Below are 23283 nucleotides of genomic sequence, written 5' to 3'. Positions count from 1 at the left end.
ATATATTTATATATATATGTATACACACACACACACACATACACACACACAGTGGAATAGTGCTCATCTATAAAAAAGAAGTAATGTCATTTGCAGCAACATGGATGGACCCAGAGATTATGATACTAAATGTAGTAAATCAGGGAAAGACAAATATCACACGATATCACTTATATGTGGAATTTTTAAAAATGATACAAATGAACTTATTTACAAAACAGAAATAGACTCACAGACAAAAGAAAATAAATTTATGGTTATCAAAAGGGAAAGAGCAGGGGAGGGATAAATTAGGAGTTTGGGATTAAGAGGCACACACGGTAAAGCATCTGCCTGCAATGCAGGAGACCCGGGTTCGATCCCTGGGTTGGGAAGATCCCCTGGAGAAGGAAATGGCAACCCACTCCAGTATTTTTGCCTGGAGAATTCCATGGACAGAGGAGCCTGGTAGGCGACAGTCCATGGGATTGCAAAGAGTCGGACATGACTGAGCGACTGCACCTCACTTCACTTCACCGTATAGCACAGAGAATTATATTCAACATCTTATAATAACCTATAATGAAGAGAATCTGAAAAGAAATTATACATATATATATGCATGTAATTGTTGTTGTTCAGTCACTAAGTCGTGTCTGACTCTGTGAGTGCATGGACTGCAGCACACCAAGCTTCTCTGTACTCCACTGTCTTCCAGAGTTTGCTCAAGTTCGTGTCCATTGAGTTGGTGACGCTAACTAACCATGTCATCCTCTGCCGCCCTCTTCTCCTTTTGCCTTCAATCTTTCCCAGCTTTCAACAATGCCTTCAACATTTCCCAGGGGAATGTGTGTGTGTGTGTGTGTGTGTGTGTGTGTGTGTGTGTGTGTATACATGTATATATCTTTGTTGTTGTTAGTTGCTTGGTCATGTCCAACTCTTTTGCTACTAATGGACTGTATCCCGCCAGACTCCTCTGTCTGTGGGATTTCCCAGGCAAGAATACTGGAGTGGGTTGCGATTCCTTCTCCAGTGGATCTTCCTGACCCAGGGACCGAACCCGAGTCTCCTTCACTTCAAGCAGATTCTTTACCATTGAGCCACTGGGGACGCCCTATGTATACATACATATATATACACACATGTATATTTATATATAGCTATGTATATAAATATATATGTATGAATAAATGAGTCACTTTGCTGTACACCTGAAGCTATCACAACACTGTAAATCAACTATTCTTCCGTTTTTTTTAAAGCCTTTATTGAGGTGCTGTGGACATTCTTGTCCTCTCTGTTACCTTATAGCGTAAGGCCTGCGTCTTAACTGATCATTTGTTTTCTCACACTTTATTGTTCAGAGTTTTGCATGTATTGGGCACTAAGTAAAGGGTTATTGTCATTGTTTAATTTGAATTCCCAACATTTGTTTATTTTTATGGTGAGGTGTTGATTAGAGAAAGGAAGAGAGGCATTAAAAAGTAATTTGCAGGAATTGATAATAATCACATCTAACAATTTGCATGGCGATTTGCAGTTTTACAAAAAGGCGTTGGCACATAATAATAAGGAAGACTTAGTGGCAAAACCTGGTCTGGAACATCTTTATGGTAACATCCAAAGAGGCTAAGAAAAAGCTGATAGTAGGCAGTTTGGTCTTATCTACATCTTGTGTGCAAGTGCCCACAAGGAAGTCTGTAGGTATTTTGCTGTCTGCTTTTGTTATGATAATCCAAAGGTTACTTTCAAAGCTATTTTCTACCAGTCTGTTTTGGAGAGAGATGACAAACAACCACATCAGTAGAGTACAGTTGAGTTTTTCCCACCTCTTCTGGAATTACTCAAGTTCTTCTTATTTCCCTCTATTTTCCCTCCTCTCCTTCTCCTTTTCCACAAAAAGACTTTAAATATCATAGTAAAAAGAGGTAATGATAAAACTGAAAATTAAACATTTAATTTTGGGTTCTGTACTTCTCATAATTTTTCTTTCTTACACAAAACCTGAGTGGTAAAATTAAAATTTCAACTTAAACATGAAATGATAAAAATATACTTGACATAAGCTTTCCATTTTTGGTAGACTGGTTTATAATATTTTAAAGGGTACATTATGAAAAAAAAATGTTTAGTTTCAAACAGAGGCAAAAATTTCTACCCTAAGCAAAAGTATCAAATTTATATGAGAATGTATGAAGTATAATGTGAATTTCTGTCTCTATCCTACCCCTGTCTCACTCTTGTTTTCAGAAGAAATTTCTGATAAACGTTTGTTGTACATTCTTGGAAACTTTTTCCTATGTACATATGGACTGCAAATCAACTATTCTTTCTCCAGGGGATCTTGGACTTGGACTTCCTTGGACTTCCCTGGTGGCGCAGAGGATAAGAATCTGCCAGCCAGTGCAGGGGACCTGGGTTCAATCCCTGGTCCAGGAAGATTCTACATGCCACGGAACAACTTAGCCTGTGCTTCACAACTACTAAAGCCGCGCATCCAGAGACTGTGCTCTGCAACAAGAGAAGCCACCCCAATGAGAAACACATGCACCACAGCAAAGAGTAGCCCCCACTTGCTGAAACTAGAGAAAGCCCAGACAAAGCAATGAAGATACATTGTAGCCAAAAAAAGTAAATGAATAAATTCACAAATAAAACACATTTTTTAAAAGTTTAAGATTATAAAACCCTTATATTATACTCTGTATTACGTTCAAGAAAATTAGATATACCAAGGGAATATTTCATGCAAAGATGGGCTCGATAAAGGACAGAGATGGTATGGACCTAACAGAAGCAGAAGATATTAAAAGGTGGCAAGAATACACAGAAGAACTGTACAAAAATTATCTTCACGACCCAGATAATCACGATGGTGTGATCACTGACCTAGAGCCAGACATCCTGGAATGTGAAGTCAAGTGGGCCTTAGAAAGCATTCCTATGAACAAAGCTAGTGGAGGTGATGGAATTCCAGTTGAGCTATTTCAAATCCTAAAATATGATGCTGTGAAAGTGCTGCACTCAATATGCCAGCAAATTTGGAAAACTCAGCAGTGGCCACAGGACTGGAAAAGTTTTTATTCCAATCCCAAAGAAAGGCAATGCCAAAGAATGCTCAAACTACCGCACAATTGCATTCATCTCACATGCTAGTAAAGTAATGCTCAAAATTCTCCAAGCCAGGCTTCAGCAATATGTGAACTGTGAACTTCCTGATGTTCAAGCTGGTTTTAGAAAAGGCAGAGGAACCAGAGATCAAATTGCCAACATCTGCTGGATCATGGAAAAAGCAAGAGAGTTCCAGAAAAACATCCATTTCTGCTTTATTGACTATCCCAAAGCCTTTGACTTGTGGATCACAATAAACTGTGGAACATTCTTCAAGAGATGGGAATACCAGACCACCTGACCTGCCTTTTGAGAAACCTATATGCAGGTCAAGAAGCAACAGTTAGAATTGGACGTGGAACAACAGACTGGTTCCAAATAGGAAAAGGAGTACGTCAAGGCTGTATATTGTCACCCTGCTTACTTAACTTATACACAGAGTACATCATGAGAAACGCTGGGCTGGAAGAAGCACAAGCTGGAATCAAGATTGCTGGGAGAAATATCAATAACATCAGATATGCAGATGACCCCACCCTTATGGCAGAAAGTGAAGAGGAACTAAAAAGCGTCTTGATGAAAATGAAAACGGAGAGTGAAAAAGTTGGCTTAAAGCTCAACATTCAGAAAACAAAGATCATGGCATCTGGTTCCATCACTTCATTGGAAATAGATGGGGAAACAGTGAAAACAGTGTCAGACTTTATTTTTGGGAGCTCCAAAATCACTGCAGATGGTGATCACAGCCATGAAATTAAAAGACGCTTACTCCTTGGAAGGAAAGTTATGACCAACCTAGATAGCATATTCAAAAGCAGAGACGTTACTTTGCCAACAAAGATCTGTCTAGTCAAGGCTATGGTTTTTCCAGTGGTCATGTATGGATGTGAGAGTTGGACTATGAAGAAAGCTGAGTGCTGAAGAATTGATGCTTTTGAACTGTGGTGTTGGAGAAGACTCTTGAGATTCCCTTGGACAGCAAGGAGATCCAACCAGTCCATCCTAAAGGAGAGCAGTCCTAGGTGTTCATTGGAAGGACTGATGCTGAGGGTGAAACTCCAATACTTTGGCCACCTCATGGGAAGAGTTGACTCATTGGAAAAGACTCTGATGCTGGGAGGGATTGGGGGCAGGAGGAGAAGGGGACAACAGAGGATAAGATGGCTGGATGGCATCACCGACTCGATGCATATGAGTCTGGGTGAACTCTGGGAGTTGGTGCTGGGCAGGGAGGCCTGGCGTGCTGCCATTCATGGGGTCGCAAAGAGTCAGACACGACTGAGCGACTGAACTGAACTGAATATATTTCTAGGACAGAGTTCTAGAATTAGAATTTCTGGGTCAAGATTAAAGCACATTAACATATAGATTTTCTGGCAAATTGGCCCCAGGATGGGTAAAGAAGTTGCTGACACAAATAGCACATGAGAACACATTTTCTCCATGTATCTTCTTCTAAAATTGGATATTATGAATCTTTTTCTTAATAGTTTCAAGAAATTGGGCAACAATTAGCTCATCACTTAATTGTCATTTCTCTTATTATCAGAGAAATTTAGCATCTTTTCATGTGTCCATCAGGTTGTTTGTGAATTGTTTATCTTCTGCTTCCATTTATCTTCTTGTTTATTCCAGTTCTAATACCACATTTTTTTTAAGTACTAGAAGTTTATAATATATTTTATAATCTAGTAGATCAAATCCCTTTTCGTTTCCTTTTTCAGAATTATTTTAGCTTTTGCACATTTACTTTTCCAGATAAATTTGAGAGTCAACTGGACACGTTTCATAAAAAAAATCAGTTGGGGATTTTGTTGCAGTCTGCACTGAATCTATAAATTAATTTTAGGAGAGTTTATGGGTTTACAGTATTGAGTTTTCCAACCAGGAACATGGTTAACCTCTGTCCTTACATTTTTTTCATTTGTAGCTTCCTACAAAATGTATGGGTGCAGCTCATGTGTGTTTGCTATTCGTCTTATTGCTAGTAGTTTATGCTTTTTGTCCCCATTGTGAATGGGATATTTCATATTATATATTCTAATGATTATTAAAGATATATAAGAAAGTTGTTGGTTTTTGTTCCTCTTATTGTAGATACTTCCATTAGTTTTAGCAGGCATTTAGTGGATTTTATTAGATTAAGAAATTCTTATTTTTTAATTACAGAATAATACCTCTTATAGTAAAATTTGCCGTTTAAATCCATAACATAAAAAGGAGAAAATGCTTTTCCATCAAATCAGTAGCCAATAACATTAAAAAAGCTTTTAATGAAAAAAATCAGTGTCCTTATCACAACCCTTTCCACCCTCATCTGACCTCCCCAGAAGCTACTACTTAAGTAGTCAAGCAATTTTTGATGGTATTTTTTCTGGCACTTTCTTGATGTATCAGCTTCTATAGATTTTTCTAGGTGGAAGATTCACTTTCTTTTAACTCATCTTTGCTCCTTCATTTCCTTTCAAATAATATATATCACAACCTACTCCAGTATTCTTGCCTGGAGAATCCCCATGGACAGAAGAGCCTGGCAGGTTATAGTCCATGGGGTTGCAAATAGTCAGACACGGGTGAGTGAACACAGCACAGCACAGCACAATATATATGTCACATTAAAAAAAGAAAAAAAGAAAAAGACTAGTGGCCACTATTTACATTATTGGAACTATTTACCATCTTTATTGCTGGGCCAAACAGCATGCCATGTTTGATTTTTGTTTTGGATTTTTTTTTTTAATTTAATTTTATTTTTAACCTTTACAAAATTGTATTAGTTTTGCCAAATATCAAAATGAATCCGCCACAGGTATACATGTGTTCCCCATCCTGAACCCTCCTCCCTCCTCCCTCCCCATACCATCCCTCTGGGTCGTCCCAGTGCACTAGCCCCAAGCATCCAGTATTGTGCATCGAATCTGGACTGGCAACTCGTTTCATACATGATATTATACATGTTTCAATGCCATTCTCCCAAATCTTCCCACCCTCTCCCTCTCAAGATAATAGATTTTCTTCTCTTCCTACAATTATGTCATTACATTTAGTGTCTCTTTCTCACTCTTTTTTTTTTTTTTTTTGGTATTATCTTATTGGCTAAAACTCTTAGTATAATGTTAAATAGTAACAATAATATTGGTTATTCGTATCTTGTCTCTAACTCTTACGGAACTACTTTGAATATTAATTAATGATTTTGAAGCCTACACGAAATGCAGAATAAAAGGAAAAAAAATAGAAAATTTTACCCCATCTCACTGATAGTATTGCAATGAATGAAGCTCACCCAAATCTAGGAGCAGCAACATAAATGAGAGATGGGAAGTGAGGAGAAGATTTAATCTCTACAGGAACAAAATTTTAAAAGAAAGTGGAGGCCCGTTTACTAGAAATAAAAAGCATAATGGGGTCTTCAAGTGTCTGAACAATAAAAAAAATAATTATAGTGTACAAGGCCATTTTAAGTTCTATAATTATTAGAAAAAGCTAGCAGGAAGTTGAAATTTGCCTTTAATCACACTTGTTCAACTCGTGCATTAGTGACAATGTACTGTAAATATAAACCGCGAGGTACTCTTTTATGTCATTTTTGGGTAGCAGAAAAAAAGGGGACAGTGGCTGTGATAAGTGGTCATTTTCTAAGAGCTCCACATCCCCAGAGCTCCCTGGACAGAATTTCATAGGAAATGAAGGCTGTGGAGGCTTTTCTTGGGTAATGGAGGCGGAGCCGGTGGAGGATGGAGGGTGACTGCTGGGAGCCCGGCTGCCCCTTACAGCAGCATGTGCCTCTGGGAAGCTCTCATGCAGAGTCCGTGTGGACTTGGGGCTCAGCAGTTCACTCTCAGACTGAAAAATTCATCTGCTTCCACCCTCCCTTTCACATTCCCCAACACGGACCTGAAAGCTGAGATTAGTAGCACAAACACTGGACGCCTAGCACTCACCAACATCAGGTTTTCCTCATCAAAGATCTGACAGATAATTTCTGGGTCCTCACCTCTTTCTAATGGGTTTTGGGGTGATTCCCTGGGGCTCTGCACCTGTATGTGAGACTCCCTTCAATTATTGACTTCTGCTGCAGAGCTCTGGATAAAATCTCTTCCTGTTTAAAGTTACCTGCAGTGGATCCTGTTTTCCTAACCAAACTCCAGTAGGTACAGTGACATTCTCTCATGTTTTAATGTCCCAAGGGATAGCTAGTTTGTGCTCTGCAAAGAAGTTACCTGCCTTAATAAAACAAACAAATGAAAATAAACCCAAGGTTTTAGCAAAAGCATGAGAATCTACAATTGAGTAGGGACAGCTGGACAAAACAATTGCCTAACTCTCTTTTTACTGTTTCATCTTTCTTTTCAGGTCTCAAGTTACAGTTTCTCCTCCATCACCATGCATGCTTCATGCAATAATGTATTATCATCCTTTGAAGCCAAGAATAGCATATGTGACAATATTAACCCTTGCCCAAGGCAGACATTAATAATTGATCATAGCAGTCTTACCTGCTGATAGATTTGGTCTGCATTCTTCTCAGCATTGTGGTCTGGCCAGCCTCTAAGAACCAACTAAAATTGACATGTAAGAATAACTTATGTATTGGCTACACCTTTGACAAAAATCCCTCAAAGACATAAAAATCATAATGTTTATATAAAAACAATTATATGAAGAGAGTAAAGGAGGATCGTACATCAAGCATTCTTTTTTTCTTAGGTTTTATGGATAATTTATCATTCTAACAAGGAGACTAAGTGCTTGTTTATGTATGACAAAAGCGTGATTCCAGCCTATGGTCATGGGCTTCCTTTAAAATTATAACCACACGTTCTGAAATGTGAGACACTCAACCTAAATGCGTTCCCTCTGCTTAACTAGTAAGGTCATCTTGCCAAGTGGGTACCTAATACACACCCACACTATACAACATGCCTGCTTCCCTGACATTATTTTTTTTTTAGTTGCATATAATTGCTTTACAGTGTTGTGTTAGTTTTGGCTGTACAATAATGCGAATCCGATTTATATATATAGACACATATCCTCTCCCTCTCACCCGATGCCACCCAACCCCTCTAGTCATCACAGAGCGCCTAGCTGAGCTCCCTGTGCTATGCAGCATCTTTCCACTAGCTGTGTGTTTTGCACATTAGACAGTGTATATATGTCAGTGCTGCTCTCTTAATCCATGCCACCCTCTCCCCCACTGTGTCCACAAGCCTGTTCTCTACATTCTGCAAATGCAGGATTCCATACATATGTGTTAATATATGATATTTGTTTTTCTCTTTCTGACTTACTTCACACTGTATGACAGACTCTAGGTTGATCGAATTCACTACAGATGACCCAACTTCATTCTTTTTTATGTCTGAGTAATATTCCATTGTGTGCGTGTGTGCATACCACATCTACCACATCTTTTCTATCCATTCATCTGTTGATGGACATTTAGGTTGAATCCATGTCCTGGCTATTGTAAATAATGCTGCAGTAAACACTGGGGTACACCCCAACCCTACTGACACAGATATGCTAGAGATAGTTTTACTCTTCGTTCAGGTCATCTCAGTAGGTAGCAATCCTTCTTTGTTCCTCTTTATCAGTCACTTTAACTTATTCTACGAGGGTTTTGTATCTGTTAAAGTTGTCATCTGGTTTCTAACTTCTGATTTATTTTGGTTGAGACTTGAAAGTACTAGTCGCTCAGTCGTGTCCAACTCTTTGTGACCTCATTGGCTGTAGCCCGCCAGGCTCCACCGTCCATGGGATTTTCCAGGCAAGAATACTAGAGTGGGTTGCCAGTTCCCTCTCCAGAGGATCTTCCCAACTCAGGGATCTTCCCCACCCAGCGATCAAACCCAGGTCTCTCGCACTACAGGCAGACGTTTTACCATCTGCGCTACCAAGGAAGGGCTGAGACTTAACACATGTTATATATCATTAAAGTCACCCATTTAAATTTGCTGCCTTTGAAACAGTACTGTAACCATTTATTGGTTCAATAATATCATTTAAATATAGATTTTAGGATATTTTTATACAAGGGGAAAACTGTAATACCCTCCCAGAATCCATTTAAAATTCACTGACAGTGATTTTCCATTAATGCTGTGAATCACTATAGTTCAAGGATAATGCATTGCATGAAACTTTTGGTCATTTACATTAATAAAATGCCATGCAAAAGAAATAAACTTAATTTGAATTTTATTAGACACTTGTAAATATGTTGGAGAAGGCCAAGAATATAGCTTTTAGGTTCAGTGTATCAATGCCAAGGACAGTTATCTTTTAACTGTTTATTTTATAAGGAGCGCTGAAAGCATGCAGTGGGTTGCTTTTATGGTAATTGAAGTTTGTCACCGTGCACTCAGTTGCCTGTTTGTAGTGTTATCTCTGAGAAAAGTCACCTGGAAATGTGAAATTTTCCCAGACAGAGATAAGCAGAGCATGCCATGGGTATTAACTCAAATATCATTTTTTGAATCCCTACAAGTTAACCAGGAAGCTGGAGGCCCAAATATCCATACAAAACAGTCTCTGCCTTCACAGAATTTACAGTCCAACTTTGGACGCAAAGATATTAGCAGTGAACACTGATCTTGTCATTCCTCAACTGCAGGCTCACTTCCTTAGCTCCTGCATTGCTTACTCAATGCAGCTCAGTGCAGCCACCTTGGATCACTTTGTACTAATACAACAAGTCCCTTACATACGAACATTCGAGTTGTGGACTTTCAAAGATGTGAACACATGTTTGCACATCCAGTCACATAAGTTAGTTCACATGTCTGGCGTACATTGTCACACGTGTGCGTCCTCAACAAGCGGTTGTGCTTTCGTGTACTTTACAATACTGTACTGAGCACAGTGACACAGTATCTTTGTTTCAAACCCAGGATATCCAGAAACAAGTGTAAAAGCGGTGCTGATGGAGCTACAGCGGCGCTGATTGTGATAGTCGGGTACCTAGGCTAACTTCTTTGGACTCATGAACAAATTGGACTTACGAATGTGTTTCTGGAATGGAATTTGTTTGTACATAGGGTGCTTACTGTATTGCAGTTTCCCTCACGAGTCTCAGAATCCCTTCGTCTTTGATCCCAGCTTGTAGCATGCTTTAACAAAGTATGTTATTAGTAAATAATATACTGTGTTTTTTAAATCTACCCCCCTTGTTTATTATCAGTTCCATCTCACTAAAAAGTGGGTTCAAAGAGGGCAGATATTTTAGTTTCTTCACTTTATTGATGAACTCCTAGATCCTATAAAGTGTTTGACACGTCAAAGGCATAGGGATGAACAATCCTAAAAGAGCTGAGAAAGGGATTTAAAGAGAAAGTAACATTTAAACTAGACCAAAGAACAGATAGAAATTTCCAGGAGGAATATAGACTTCCAGTAGATGGATGACCATATGGAAAGGGACAGCGTGTCTAGGGAGCTGAGTGACTGCGGGTGACTAGGCAGCTGGGACTGAGATGGCAGAAAGGGAAGCAGGATTGAGGAAGATGGCAGGGAAGTAGAAAATGAAAGAAGATGGGGCTGGAATGTGATGGCGAAGGGCCTGATAAAAATTAAAATCAGCATATAGACGGGCTTGCTTTGCTAAGTCAAGAGTATTTTTTTTTTTCTTAAAGAGAGTGGCTCTTTTCCTGAGTATTCTGACTTTAGCTTATAAACCAAATCTTCAAAGCTACTAACGATGCTACCCTTTCAGTTCAGAAAGGGTATCCTCATTTTTGTGATGGAGATCCTATTATCAACACTGAGTCTCTGCCGAGGTTTAGCATCAGAGGGTGATGACAAGAAAGCAGTGTGACAGTGGACAGTCAACTGTGATTAGCCAAGCGTGTTTCAGAGGCTGTGAGCAGGGCAATGTCAAAGTGTGTGTGACAGCGTGAGATGAACCTGAGCTTCCCTGTATTAGACCTGAAGTTGGTGAATAAGGCAGAGGAAGGGGTGAGACCGTTGCCATGGACAACATGAACTTCCATGAACCACCGCTCTGGTGAAATAGGAAAGTGGTGATTGGAAGCAGCCGTGAGGAACAAGACAGTGAGCAGGAGAGCAGGACTGTCCTGAGGTTGGAGAAAAAGCGGTTGCACTAGGAAGATTTTGAGAATAAGTTCTGAGCTGGAGGAAAACTAAATTACATTTAACATGAGAAAACAGAAGAAAAATCTGATCAATGCTATGGTCAGTGTGTAACACAGAGAATGAAACAGACCTGTGGACGGTTTGAGAGACTAGCATGGAAACATACACAGTACCGTATGTGAAATAGATAGCCAGTGAGAATTTGTGGTATGACTCAGGATGCTCAACCTGGTGCTCTGTGACAACCTAAAGGGGTGGGATGGGGTGCGATGTGGGAGGGAGGTTCAAGAGGGAGGGGACATATGTATAATACTTGTGGCAGATTCATGTTGATGTGTAGCAGAAACCAACACAATATTATAAAATAATTATCTTCCAAAATTAAAAAAAGAAAGAAAGAAAGAAAAATCCAGAGAGGATGAAGTGCTTGGAGTGGCAGAGGTGGGGTGGGGACCAGAAGACTTCTGAGTCAGGATGACTTCATGAAGAAGGCAGGGAGGATGCCCAGTCATGGTAAATGGTCCAAGGAGAGGCTGGAGGCTGGGGGTCATACTACAGGGATGTCAGCACTCAGGGGCACTTGGAGGGCAGAGGAACTGTTGGTGGGTGAAGGTGAAAATGTTAATCGCTCAGCCATATCCAACTCTTTGCATCCCCATGGAGCAGCCTGCCAGACTCCTCTGTCCATGGTCATAGCTAATAGCATGCTAAGTCACTTCAGTTGTGTCCAACTCTTTGTGACCCCGTGGACTGCAGCCCCCCAGACTCCTCTGTCCATGGGATTCTCCAGGCAAGAATACTGGAGTGGGTTGCCAGGCTCTCCTGCAGGGGATCTTCCCCATCCAGGGATCAAACCCACACTCTCCTAGGTCTCCTGCATTGGGAGGTGAGTTCTTTACCACTAGCGCCACCTGGGAAGCCACATAGCTAATAGTGAAAGTGAAAGTCGCTCAGTTGTGTCTGACTCTTTGCCACCCCATGGACTTAAGAATACTGGAGTGGGTAGCCTTTCCCTTCTCCAGGGGAGCTTCCCAATCCAGGGATTGAACCCAGGTCTCCTGCATTGCAGGCGGATTCTTTACCAGCTGAGCCACAAGGAAAGCCCAATAATACTGGAGTGGGTAGCCTATCCCATCTCTGGTGGATCTGCCTGACCCAGGAATTGAACTGGGGTCACCTTATTGCAGGCAGATTCTTTACCAACTGAGCTATGAGGAAAGCCCAAGGGAGTCTTGTAAATGGTCACCTTATGTGCTGTGCTGTGCTTAGTCACTCAGTCGTGTCTGACTCCTTGCGACCCCCATGCATTGTAGCCCTCCAGGCTCCTCTGTCCATGGGATTCTTCAGGCAAGAATACTGGAGTGAGTCACCATGCCCTCCTTGGTCACCTTATAGGCCCAACAGAAAAATGAACAAGTGAGCCAGTTCAGGCAAGGCAACGTCCCAGTAGTTGAAACACTTGTGGTGCCTTCCAGGTCATCTTATATTACCCTGAAAATAGCTGCTCCATTTAGGGTTGCCGTTAACAGAGTTTATGCAGAAAAGATAAAGACTGGGGCAAGCTGTTCTCATCCTGCATCTTCAGTTAAGGGCATTTACTGCCTTGAAGGGTGGGGTGGGGGCAGGATAATGGGTAATTTATAGTAAATGATCCTAGATATTTATAGATACATTTTACCCATCAGATTGTCTTCATGTTATTTTATATGCCTGACTTATAATTCTGAAAGAAGGCAAGGCAATTCTTATCTTTCCACATGCACATTAAAACACACGTATACATTTATATTAAAATAACACTAATGGCATTTGGTGTCTTGTTACTATTAAAAATAAAACAGTAGAATTTACAGAGAATAACAAAAATTGTTCTTGCAAAGTACCACAGTCCCTCATTGTTACACCCTTAGAGCATCTTCATATTTTAAGGAATTTGCAATCATGTAAAATGTATTGAATTTGATAGACTCCCACCATAAAACAGCCGACTGCTTCATAACAACCAACAAAGGGATTGCATTTTTTCTGCCTGGCAGATTAACTGCTGGTTTTGTTTCCTGCCAGATCGCTCGCTGTAACATGAGTAATAAATCAGCATGATTTTCTTCCTTTTTAAGGTTTTTATTTTTTTTTTATTTTTTTTTTTAAAAAGCACATCAAAACTCTCTTTTCTAGTGGACATAAAGCTTCAGGACCTAATTTGTATGTGTTCCTTGCCCCCATCAACAATTTTATTCAAATTTAGACAAGAGGATGCCCTGATTTGGGGAAAGAAGCATAAAAGGGCAGTTTGAGAAATGCGAGTTTGTGGGGAAGGTGGATTGTTTGCATAGGTGTCTGAGCCATGTTTTAAAGACCTTCAATCAAGTAGACTTGACATACAATAAACTGCACATATTTAGAGTGTACAGTTGTATACGTTTTGAAATAACACTTACAAATATCACCATTAAGACAATGGACATAAACCTCATCCACAAAATTTGTTGTTGCACATATCAATAGTTCATTACTTTTTATCAGTGAATATTATTCAGTAATACTGCTGTATACTATTGTATGGCTATATGCACCACAATTATATGGGTGTATAAATGCCAAAATTTGCTTACCCTTGCATTTGGATTGTTTGGCTATTACAAATTAGGCTGCTGTGAACATTTATGTACACATTTTACATACATCAGTTGTCAGACCTGATGCTTTCCTTTCTCTAGGAGTGGAATGGCCGGATCAAATAGTAGGGGTTCATATAGCTTTTTAAGAAATTGCTAGGCTGTTTTCCAAAATAATTGTGTTATTTTACACTCTCGCTGGTGGTATTCTAGTTGCTTCACATCCTAACCAACACTTGGTATTGTCAGGCTTTCTAATTTTAGAGATTCAAAAAGGTTTGTGGTGAAATCTCATTAGAGTTTTTATTTGTATTTCCCTACCGCACAATTGCACTTATCTCACATGCTAGTAAAGTAATGATCAAAATTCTCCAAGCCAGGCTTCAGCAATACGTGAACCGTGAGCTTCCAGATGTTCAAGCTGGTTTTAGAAAAGGCAGAGGCCAGAGATCAAATTGCCAACATCCGCTGGATCATAGAAAAAGCAAGAGAGTTCCAGAAAAACATCTATTTCTGCTTTATTGACTATGCCAAAGCCTTTGACTGTGTGGATCACAATAAACTGTGGAACATTCTGAAAGAGATGGGAATACCAGACCACCTGACCTGCCTCTTGAGAAACCTGTATGCAGGTCAGGAAGCAACAGTTAGAACTGGACATGGAACAACAGACTGGTTCCAAATAGGAAAAGGAGTACGTCAAGGCTGTGTATTGTCACCCTGCTTATTTAACTTATACACAGAGTACATCATGAGAAATGCTGGACTGGAAGACAAGCTGGACTTGATTCCACAAGCTGGAATCAAGATTGCCAGGAGAAATACCAATAACCTCAGATATGCAGATGACACCACCCTTATGGCAGAAAGTGAAGAGGAACTCAAAAGCCTCTTGATGAAAGTGAAAAATGAGAGTGAAAAAGTTGGCTTAAAGCTCAACATTCAGAAAACGAAGATCATGGTATTTGGTCCCATCACTTCATGGGAAATAGATGGGGAAACAGTGTCAGACTTTATTTTGGGGGGCTCCAAAATCACTGCAGATGGTGACTGCAGCCATGAAATTAAAAGACTCTTACTCCTTGGAAGGAAAGTTATGACCAACCTAGATAGCATATTCAAAAGCAGAGACATTACTTTGCCAACAAAGGTCTGTCTAGTCAAGGCTATGGTTTTTCCAGTGGTCATGTATGGATGTGAGACTTGGACTGTGAAGAAAGCTGAGTGCTGAAGAACTGATGCTTTTGAACTGTGGTGTTGGAGAAGACTCTTGAGAGTCCCTTGGGCTGCAAGGAGATCCAACCAGTCCATCCTAAAGGAGATCAGTCCTGGGTGTTCATTGGAAGGACTGATGCTGAAGCTGAAACTCCAATACTTTGGCCACCTCATGTGAAGAGTTGACTCATTGGAAAAGACCCTGATGCTGGGAGGGATTGGGGGCAGGAGGAGAAGGGGACGACAGAGGATGAGATGGCTGAATGGCATTACTGACAGAATGGACATGAGTTTGGGTGAACTCCGGGAGTTGATGGAGTTCGAAGTGATGGAGTTCAAAGTTGATGGAGTTCAAAGTCGATGGAGTTCAAGGTGATGGACAGTGAGGCCTGGCGTGCTGTGATTCATGGGGTCGCAAAGAGTTGGACACGACCGAGTGACTGAACTGAACTGAACTGAATGGTTGGTGATATTGAGTATCTCTTTATATATGTATTTGCATATATTCTTTGATGAAATGTTTGTTCAATATCCTGACCATTTTTAACTTTGGTTATTTGTTTTCATGCCATTGAATTTTAAGAGTTCTTTAAGTATATCTCCTACTAACTTTTAAATCATATAAGCACAGGGACTTTGTTTTGTTCAGATCTATATTTCCAGCTTTTGAAACAAATTAGGCACTTAAGATATCTTTTCTAAGTAAATGAATTAACTTTCTAATGGAACATTTTATTTTACAAATGACCTAATAGTTTATCCAGAGTACTCAAGGAATCTGGATTCTAGGTTCCTTGATCAGTTGGCTAAAATGAACATATCAACTAATGTTTAATTTTTTTTTTTTTCTGAAATGTTTGAGTCAAATTTCTTGCCTTAGTAAGGACTGCGCATCAAGCAATATTTATTCTTTGAGGATCATATTTTTTTCCCTATGTATCTGAAGATGAATTAGAACCAAAAATGTCAGAGATTCCCTTATCTGGAATTCAGTAATACCCCTATTCTCCATGTATGGATAGTGCTCAGTCATGTCCGACTCTGTGTGACCCCACGGATCTGCCAGGCTCCTCTGTCCATGGAATTCTCCAGGCAAGAATACTGGAGTGGGTTGCCATTTCCTACTCCAGGGGATCTTCCTGACCCAGGGATCGAATCTGCATCTTCACATGCCAACCCCAAGTTCCGCATACCAGTGAGACAGAGGCTCCACAAGAAGATGAAGTCAATTATGTAGCATTAACACTTTACACTTCCCTTAAACAACTGACTAGAAATCTGTTTTTTGATATACATTTGTTTCTGTTTATGTCAATGTATATCCTTGTTTCATTTTTCTTTCAGACTTTTTAAATTCATTTGATTTTTTTAATATTTGAAATACAAATCCTTTATTTGCTTTATATCTTATGAATATTTTCTTTTAGAAAGTCCCATTGTTTTTAACTTAACTGTGTAGACCTTTATAATTCTTGTATGGTGAAACATCATAGTCTTTTATAGTTTATACTTTTTGTGCCTGTTTAAGAAATCTTTCCCAAGAAAGATCATACAGGTATTTTTTACACTCTTCTGATTTGTTTTAAAGATTTGTTCTTAATCCAGTTTATATATTTAATCTCTCAGAAGTTTATTGTTTTGATTTAAAAATTATATGTTATTTAAAAACGAGAGTCAGCAGGAAAGAGGAACAAGACAGAATCTCAGAGTCAATAAAGCCTTCTTTGAAGGCAGTGAATGAGAGAGGACAAGCCTAGCACCAGAGTCTCAAAGGCAAGCTGTTTGGCCTGTAGAGTGCTGAAAGCTAAAGACAAGCTCTCTTTACCACACTGTGATTCTAAATTAGTTTGATACTGAAATGCAGCCAGCCTGGAATGGGCTTCAGACATAGCTCCAAAACATATAGGCTACTCACTTTGGAAAAAAATCTAATTAAGCTTCTGAGTGTATGTAAACTGGTGACAGTTTCATACTCTGCTAGTGGGAGGATTAAATGGCACAATGTATATAAAGCAGAGGTGCTTATATATGGTAACTTTTTTCTTCCCCAGTTATTGAATGAAATCAAAAAGGAAGCAACCAAGAGGGTATTTTTTTCTAGATAGTCAGATGTCTTTGCTAGTGTATCCATATAGTAACACATTTAACATGGCAGTGATGCAATTTTGAAAAGAGCGAAACTATTTTGGTGTTTTAGGAGAGCAATCATTTATTGTAAAAAAAATAAATAATTGTTTCTTCATGCCACGGGGCTTTCTAAGAAACAGAATGATAGTGAGTGATTTAATTCTCTGCTGAAATCTGTCTTGGGGATGGGATGCTTATGAGATTAAATCCAAGATCTTTACATTTCTTTCATCTCTTAAAATGTTACTCTGGAACATTAATATGAAGAAGAGTGCTATCCTGGGAGAGCTATGCCCAGTGAGTGAAGAACCAGAGCAAAAAGTAATAGGCTGTAGAAGCTAGATGTCCAGAATCTTCTCTAGAAACACCCCTGTCAATGGGCTAACATCATTATGTCATTAGCTTTTTTTGTCATTAGCTTTTTGATACTAAAGATTCACTGCTCTAAGATTTCTGTGTGTGTGTCTGTGTATGTGAGCATGCCCAGTATGTCTGTCTGCCACTCTATGGACTGTAGCCTGCCAGGCTCCTCTATCCTTGGAATTTTCCAGGCAAGAATACTGGAGTGGGTTGCCATTTCCTACTCCAGGGGATCTTCCTGACCCAAGGGTCAAACCCATGTCTCTTGCATTGGCAGGTGATTTCTTTACCACTGAGCCAAGTGGGAAACCCATAAAATTTCTAGAGGTATTTAAATTGATATTTATTTTGTAGGTATGTAATAAAAAGTTTTCTTAAAAATTTATGACTTCTTTAAAATACTGTTTCTAGAACAACAAAGTATAGTGGAAATTTGGAATAAGACTTTGATCTATTATTTTCATTCTACCTCTTTTAATATATGGGGTTGGATAAAGCAGTCAACTTCTCTGAACTTTATGTTTCCTCTCTGAAAATGAGAGAATTGGTCTAGACTCCAGATGGTGTCCAAGATCCCTTCCAGCTCTCAGGTTTCTATAATTCAAGACATATTCCTAAGTCTTACCTAGCAGAACTCTACCACTCTTTTTCTAATTATTTCTTAATTTTATGTGTGTGCATGCATGCTGTGTTGCTTCAGTTGTGTCCAACTCTATTCAGTCACTAACTAGTAGAGTTTGTCTTTGTCTCCAGCCTATAAACATATAAACTAAACATCTACTGATTTTTTTTCAGCTCTTCAGATTTACTGAGAGAGTCTAGATTTGTTCCTTATATGATGAGGCTTGTATAGCACAGGGATCTCTACTCAGTATGCTGTAATGACCTATAAGAGAAAAGAATCTAATAAAGAGTGGATATATGTATATCTGATTTACTTTTCTGTACACCAGAAAACTAACACAACATCTTAAATCAACTATACTCCCATAAAAAATTTAAAAATTAAAAAATAAAATGGCCATAAACCTTGCATTCTTCTGGAGTTCAGTTTAAAAAAGAAAAGAAAAAAGTGAGGTTTGGTTATAAAATAATGAAAAAGTGTATTTCACAACCCCCAGTGTCTACATGGCAAAATATCTGTTGGGTTTGAATGTAGTAACTCAGGAAGTTAGATGCTTACTCTGCCAAACCTGCCATTATTCAAAGCAGTCTTTTTCTTTTCTTAATATAAATTTATTTATTTTAATTGGAGGCTAATTACTTTACAATATTGTATTGGTTTTGCCATACATCAACATGAATCCCCCAAGGGTGTACACGTGTTCCCCATCCTGAACTCCCCTCCCACCTCCCTCCCTGTACCATCCCTCTGGGTCATCCCAGTGCACCAGCCCCGAGCATCCTGTATCATGCATCGAACCTGGACTGGCGATTCGTTTCACATATTGCCGGGGTCCAGCCCCAGTGGATCCAAGGAATTTGAAGGGGAGATGGCTTCAGCGATCAGGATACGATAGAATTAAAGATATAAAGAGTGATTAAATAAGGATAGCTCAGTGAGAAAATTCAGTGGAGAAAAGAGGCTGAATAACTTGGTTTACGTGGAAAGCTAATAAAATTACAAAATAAGGAATTTGCGTCACCTACGTAGGCTGCAGGCGTCTGCCTGTTCTCCAGAAGGAGAGGAGACACTAAGGCCTCCCCAGTCAGATCTTAGAAGCCCAGGCATAGTTAGTAGGCTTGACGAGCCTCCATGCTCCAGATGGGAATTCAGCCAGAAGGTGAGAGAAAGAACGATATGGGGAGACCAAGCTTCGGTGAACAAGGCCCGCACTTTATTTTCCAAAGTAGTTTTTATACCTTAAGTTGTGCATAGAGGATAATGGGGGAAGGGGTAGAGTCAGCAGTAAGCCAGGCTTTCTTCCTGCAAACTTATCATATGCAAAAGTTTAGGTGATTTACATCATCTTCTGGCTCGGAGGCCTGTTAACATTTTATGATCCTTTCTTCAGAAAATTTATTTTTCTCTAAAGGTGATTATTCTAAAGTCAGGCGCCACCATCCGAAAGCATTAGATAAAGTTACATTCCTATAGGGCAAAGGTGTGGTGGGCTATAACAAGAAAAGTATTAACTCAAGGGTCCAAGGTTACAAACATTAAAGCTACTACTTACATTCCTATACACCAATTATATTAATCAATACACTCCCAGGGACACAGTAGGTAAGGGATATGGAAACTTAGCAGCAAACATTGGCCCAACAAGTGAAAAACCCTTCACTAATACAATTTCTAATCAATCTTTTAACTGCTCAAAGGCATCTGTATTTAGACAGTTTAGAACATCTCATGCCTCTCACAGTTGGGAGGCTCTGAACAATCACATATGGCCGGAAGAACCTGTTCAGGCAGGCTAGAGGACTTCCAAAGGAGTTTGTAGGTTGAAACACTCTTGTCACGCCCAGGAACTTTATTAACTGGAGCTGTAAGTTAACTATTTTTCAGAGAGAGGTGGTGGGGGACAGCCCCCCATAAAGTCAGAGGTGTAGGTGAGAGCACAAAGCAGTAAAGTAGGCAGACTCTGGTTTTGGGGGTAGATGCTCAAGAATTTCCAGGGGGACTCCTGAGGCTCGATCCCACCTTTGCGTATGCCGAGCTTCCTTCCTCATGACCTTTGCCACAGGCAGAGTTCCTTACACTGGCTCCCAGCAATATATGATATTATAAAAGTTTCAATGCCATTCTCCCAAATCACCCCACCCTCTCCCTCTCCCACAGAGTCCAAAAGACTGTTCTATACATCTGTGTCTCTTTTACTGTCTCTCATACAGGGTTATTGTTACCATCTTGCAAGTCCTCCTTTGGAGTTGCCTTTAGTCATAAGTCACCCAACCAACTCTCCCCTTGTTTTGATAGAGTGTGTTTCAATTTTGACCCCAAATTTTAGTTTGTTTTAGACTCTTTTATTACTCTCACTTCTGAATGACAGCACTGTCCAGAAATCAAGGCCACTATCACAGGAAGTTTTTCCAATCTAAGATTGGCCTTTGCAGATATTAAACATGAGTAAATCTTGCTAAAGAGAAGGTGCTGAAGGCTCTGAAATAATTCAGAGGAAATTCAAAACAATTGCATTTTGATCAATTGCAACCTCATTGGAATAAATACATTGTCTTCAAATACAAATAGGATATAGGTTTTATATGTGTGTGTGTGTGTGTGTGTGTGTGTGTGTGTGTGTAAGCTTCCCCAGCAGCTCAGTGGTAAAGAATCTGCTGGCCATGCGGTAGACACAGGAGACAAGGGTTCGATCCCTGGGTTGGAATGATCCCCTGGAGGAGGGCATGGCAACCCACGCCAGTATTCTTGCATGGAGAATCCCATGGACAGAGGAGCCTGGTCAGCTACAGTCCGTGGGGTTGTAGAGTCAGATACGACCAGAATGACTTAACATACATGTACATAAGTATGTGTGTGTATGTATATATATATTTCACACACATGTGTGCATACCCATGTGCACCCCTTCTGCTGCATCAGATCAGATCAGATCAGTCGCTCAGTCATGTCTGACTCTTTGCAACCCCACGAATCGCAGCACACCAGGCCTCTCTATCCATCACCAACTCCCGGAGTTCACTCAGACTCACGTCCATTGAGTCAGTGATGCCATCCAGCCATCTCATCCTCTGTCATCCCCTTCTCCTCCTGCCCTCAATCCCTCCCAGCATCAGAGTCTTTTCCAATGAGTCAAGTCTTCGCATGAGGTGGCCAAAGTACTGCAGTTTCAGCTTTAGCATCATTCCTTCCAAAGAAATCCCAGGGCTGATCTCCTTCAGAATGGACTGGTTGGATCTCCTTGCAGTCCAAGGGACTCTCAAGAGTCTTCTCCAACACCACAGTTCAAAAGCATCAATTCTTCAGCACTCAGCCTTCCTCACAGTCCAACTCTCACATCCATACATGACCACAGGAAAAACCATAGCCTTGACTAGCCGGACCTTTGTTGGCAAAGTAATGTCTCTGCTTTTGAATATGCTATCTAGGTTGGTCATAACTTTCCATGGCTGCAGTCACCATCTGTAGTGATTTTGGAGCCCAGAAAAATAAAGTCTGACACTGTTTCCACTGTTTCCCCATCTATTTCCCATGAAGTGTTGGGACCGGATGCCATGATCTTCGTTTTCTGAATGTTGAGCTTTAAGCCAACTTTTTCACTCTCCACTTTCACCTTCATCAAGAGGCTTTTGAGTTCCTCTTCACTTTATGCCATAAGGGTGGTGTCATCTGCATATCTGAGGTTATTGATATTTCTCCCGGCAATCTTGATTCCAGCTTGTGCTTCTTCCAGTCCAGCGTTTCTCATGATGTACTCTGCATCATACATCTCATGATGTACTGCTGCATACCAAGTACTAAAACAGTGATTTACCCTCCTAATGTCACTTAAATCTTGCAATAACTATTTGAGTGATTATTTGAAAGTGATGATAACTTACTGAAGTATGGAAATTTTAGTGGCCCTGTGTAAAAAGGTACTCTCCATACTCTAGAGCCCCATCTCATATGTTTGTCCATGCATTGTTCATAAACTTCTCTAGATGAGAATAGCTATGGCTTTCTTTAGTACACTGTATTTCAACCCTACCTAGCCTTTATAATAAGAAACTAATTGTATTTTATATCTTAAATTCATTATGATGCTCTTAAAGAGAAACTGTCTTCTTACTCTGGTTTCAATATGAGGAGCTATCATAGAATTCTGTATAGTGTGAGTTTTCTCTTGTTTCAGGGCCTTCCTCTGTCTGTTATGGGAGTAACCATTTATTTAGCAGTGTTTTAAAATTGAGAGAAGTCCATCATGTGTGGAGTCTTAAGATTAGGCTATATAAACACCAAGAAGGTTTTACATTTGTATGACTGTGGTATGTTCCTAGTTATTAAGTGACATCATCATTATGACACAAGTGATTTTTATACTCATTCCAATAAGTGTGAGGACGAGACCATCCTCTGGAAACCGTAACCACATGTCCCAAACTCTTAGGATATAATCAGCCAGGGACACAAGTGCTGAGCCTGTGGTCCCCAGGTGGAATCACTGCATTTTTAAGAGAGCCTGCTGTCAGAATTCAGGGGGCCTCTCGTGTGTCTGACCTGCCAATACAAGTTTGCTGCAGTGACAAGTTAGGTTCCCAAAAGTATAACTCAAATAATAATTATTTTAAAACTATATGTACATATGTGGAGATGGGCCCAGAATAGCTGCTCTTTTCTTTAGCACAGAATCTCCAAAAGTTCAGAGTCTCATCGGATTTGGATAGAGAGAGTAGGTGGGGAAGATGAAAGAAAAACCTGTCGCCACTTACAAAAGCTTCATTTGGTTTTCAATCAGTTGAAGGACTGTGCCGAAGACGGTACTTGTGAAATTGATCTCAATTAAAATCAGCCTGAGTGCCGCGCTCTCCCACAATAGCTCCACGGGCCCAGGGAGAGCACAGCACCTGTCTGGACTCTCCTGGCACTTTTCCTGTTTTTAATTTTCACCTCAGCCTTTTCCTCTAAGCAGTCTTTGACCTCCGGGGCATTCCTAACGAACTCCTTTCAAGGCGCACGCCTCTCCGGTCCTTGTTGTAATAGAAACGCGGGGAGGAAGAGGGTGCGGCCGTCTTTCACCTCTGACAGCAGGGCCGGCACGTGGCCCATAGCTGTCAGGACACTGACACACTGCTGCCGCAGGAAAATTGAGTCCTTGAGGAAGATTCCTAAGGCAGT

Source organism: Bubalus bubalis, chromosome 10, assembly GCF_019923935.1.
Source record: "Bubalus bubalis isolate 160015118507 breed Murrah chromosome 10, NDDB_SH_1, whole genome shotgun sequence".
Taxonomy (NCBI): Eukaryota; Metazoa; Chordata; class Mammalia; order Artiodactyla; family Bovidae; genus Bubalus; species Bubalus bubalis.
Note: the sequence above shows the minus strand (reverse complement) of the source record.